This window comes from Temnothorax curvispinosus, unplaced genomic scaffold, assembly GCF_003070985.1.
Source record: "Temnothorax curvispinosus isolate PA1 unplaced genomic scaffold, ASM307098v1 QBEX01008156.1, whole genome shotgun sequence".
Classification (NCBI taxonomy): Eukaryota; Metazoa; Arthropoda; class Insecta; order Hymenoptera; family Formicidae; genus Temnothorax; species Temnothorax curvispinosus.
In genome coordinates, this window is record NW_020217936.1 from 27,886 (window position 1) to 31,518 (window position 3,633).

At 54.4% G+C, this 3,633-nt stretch overlaps 1 protein-coding gene across 1 annotated transcript in view; it reads left to right on the forward strand.

The window, feature by feature from the left end:
* Positions 1-1,726: 1,726 nt before the first annotated feature.
* The window catches only part of LOC112457702 (amino-terminal enhancer of split-like), a gene marked incomplete at its 3' end in the record, with an annotated part of 37,372 nt that continues 35,465 nt past the window's right edge, over positions 1,727-3,633 (forward strand). The window contains exon 1 of the mRNA XM_025020888.1: positions 1,727-2,158. The remainder of the gene's footprint in view (positions 2,159-3,633) is intronic.

The window sequence follows — 3,633 nt, forward strand, 5'->3', positions numbered from 1 at the left end:
ATATGATGAGCGCCACACGAGCGACGTGTGTACGTAAGCGCGAGCTTTATACACAACCGTACACAACCGTGTCCGCACGCTCGCGCGCGCCTCTCTCTCTCCCTCCGTTCCCGCTTCCTCCCTCCCCCCGCGCTTCGTCCACCATTCTCCTCCCCCTCCAGTCCCTCACCCTACGTCGCTCGCGGCGGTTACACCCACGCCGAGCTCTCTACTTACGTTGCCGGTTGACTCGTGTTGTCCGGCGCTCTCCGCCACTTTGACTCGCGCCGTCTCTGTCGCCGGCACACGCACGTGTATATCACGTATGTACGCGCGCGCACGCACACATAGCCACCCCCCGCAGTCCGACATTCGGCATTCCCGCTATATACCATCGGCCTGCGGGATTGCGAGGGCGCGGGCGAGCGAGCGAAAGAGAGAGAGCGAGACGACCGAGGGACCGACCGACCGGAGAGAGCGAAAGATTAAGAAACGCCGTCGGCGCGACGGAGAGGCAGCGACAAACGGAGAACTCGAGGTATATCCGTAGCATGAGAACGCGAGGAGAGGAGGATATCGCGCGCGAGAGAGCGAGAGCGACGAGCAGCGAAAAGCAGGGGTGTCGCTAAAGAGTTTTCGAAACTTGTCGCGCGCGCGCTGCGCGACGGCGAATACATTAATGCGCCGTTGATCCCCCGCGCTGATTGAAAATCGTCGGTACAAGCGGAAAATCGCGATCTCGAGGCGAGCAAATGAACAATTATCACGTCAGATTTAAGAGATGTACCTGTAACGTGGCCACCAATTTAAATCGAGGGGAATTAAAGGCCCGGGCACATAGAAAAACTTAAGCAGTAAGCAAATCGGCCAATCACAGTCAAGAACTCAAGACACAAGCGGTAGCGAATCAAAACCGTCGATTTCGTTGCTGCTTAAGTTTTTCCATGTGCCCGGGCCTTAACGGTTTATTAGCGTGGTGTGTTCCGACTAAAGTTTCAAGTTTCGCGCTTTTGTCAAAATCATCCCGGGATAAAAACGATTCAACACGACCGCCGCGAGTGTCGATGAAATATACGAAAGATACATTCCGAGATTTGACGGACATCGTTCGACATTCGCGAACGCGAGATATACGAACGGGTCGAGAGTAAGTATGTACTCCGTGCGAGATACAAAACGCGGAAGAAGAGGAGAGGACGTGCGCTCGGTGACGGGGACGGCCGCGGGTCGCCGCGCCGCGAGCGGTGGATTGAATCTTTTTCAACGGCTCCTCGGGAAGAGGGCCGGAGCCCAACGGGGAGAAAGGGAGATACAGATTCTCTTCTTCGTAACCCACAAACTCTCCGGGAGAGAGACGGCGCGGCGGAGCGGCTCTCTCGCCCCCGTCAGTCGACGCCCTTGACTCGCGCGCGGGGTGGCGGAAGGGGGTGAGGAGAACGCGGCGCTGCGGTGGGGGCAGGACAGCTTGCGGTGGAAGCGAGACGGAGCGTAGCTGCCACTGCCGTTCTCGGCCCGTGTGTATGTGTGTGTATATATGCGTGTGCGTGTGTGTTCGTGCGCGCTCGCTCTCTCATTGATGCGTCGGTGTGGGCCCGCCGCCGCGGCGGTCGGGTTGGTCGTCGCTCATCGGTGTGTCGCGACGCGGGTTGGCGCGGAGTAGCGCGGGGTGGCGGCAGCGGCAGCGGCGGCGGTGGCGGCGGCGGCGGCAAGCGGCGTTCACACGTTCCCGTCATCCACTTCGGTTCGGTACTACCCGGCTCGCAGTCGCAGTCGAGCGTCGTACGTTGCGCGGTGCGGTCGCGACGCGTTCGCCCGCCTCCGGTGATCTGTGACTCCCGGTGTCGCGCGCGGCTCTGTCCACACACATATACACACGTTCTCGACGTGAACCTGTGTGCCGGCGGCTTCCCCGTGCACGCGTCTTCCCTACGAGAGTGTCAGTGCGAGACGGAGCGAGCGAGCGAGCGAGCGGGAACGAGGGGGGGAGTAACACGCGAGTAGAGGAAAAAGAGAGTGTGCGGGCAGGAAACGCCAAGTGCTTTTTCGCCGCAGTGCCCAAGACGGATTAAGGACGGCGGCCGCGGAGGCTCCCGAACGGATCTCGAGAGCCCGACGATCGGTTCTACGATCGATTCCGGGGATCGCGAGTCGCGATCAACTTCCGACGGATCCTATCGAGGTATGTACGTATATCTCGTGCGTGGCGGTTAAACGCCGATTCCTTTGAATCTTGCAACTTTTCGGAGTATTCCGGAGGCGTGGCGCGAGAAACTCGCGTTAGAAGCGGCGGCCGTGCGCCAAGTTCACGCAGCTCCGGTTGCGATAGTTAGCGGCGCGCGAAGTCACGTGTCCTCGTTAGTTATGCGGCCAGCTTCGGGAGCGTGACGCGCGCCGCCTCGCGCGAAATATCGACGAAGCGTGGATAATAGAACGCGATAGACGACGATTGTTACTTTCGCGGATGCGAGAATAAAAGAAGGTATATGTCTCTCCCTTTTTTTTTCTTTTCCCTTCTTCTTGCTCCGTGCCGATCGCGCGACGCGTCGCGTTAAGGCTATCTCGTTAATCTCCCCGTTCTCGAGAGCCCCGCCGGTTTGATGGCGGGGGGGGGCAGGGGGGAGGGGGCTAATAATTACGGCGCCTCGACTCGTCCTTCGCGAAACGAGGGAAGGATCGGGCGCGCGGGCGAGTCATCCGCAAAAACTAATCCCTTCCTCCCCACCGATCAAGGCTTAATTCCCGCCGCTCCGCTTCTTGATCGATAAGGCGCGCGCGTTCCTCTTCCGAGAAAACGTAGCGCCGAGCCGAACTCGGGCTCGTTAATCGAGTTTCAAACAACAGACCCCGGAGTCCGCGCCGGTGTCTATCGCGCTCTATCGTGACGTGCTTAACGGATTATTGGGAGGATATATACGAAAACGTTTAACGTTGTAAGCGCGAAAATGAGCGTCGCGACGATACGAGCGCGTTCACGGAAATCCGGACGACGACGCTCTACGAAGATCAAATTTTTTTTTTAGTATTTCATCGCGAGATGTTTAATAGATTGTTGGAGGTATAACCTGGTCTCCATTGCGATATCGAATTTATCGTAACATAATCCTAATTAATGCCTTAGATCATCTAGAAACGGGCAAACTTCGACGGGTGGTCTTCAGTCAGTTAATTAATTCTAATTGTAAGATCGGAAAATTGATACCACCTCTTCTCGTAATTTCTCAATTTTTTATAATTAAATATATATATATTTAATTCTCAACGCTGATATCTAATACAATTAATTTAGTCATTTGATGATATTCGAAACCCGGAAGTCGATTTTGTCCATATTAAGGAAAGCAACTGTCGACAGTGATATTATTATTATTTTTTAATTTACTATTATAATTAAATATATGTGATTGATATTATTAATCACTCAACATATTTCAATTTTTATTTTAGACATGTGCTTACAGAACGAACATCGAAAAGTTTCGAGTTTCGATTAACGACGCAATTGTGTTTACTGATCGAAGAACCACGAGTTTAACGCGCGACGGTATAACAAGTGCCTTTAAATCTTTCAACGCGACGATACGACTTCCGGGTTCGGAACATTATCAAGCGACTAAATTAATTGTACCGGCGCTTGCGTTATTGCTAAGAGACGAT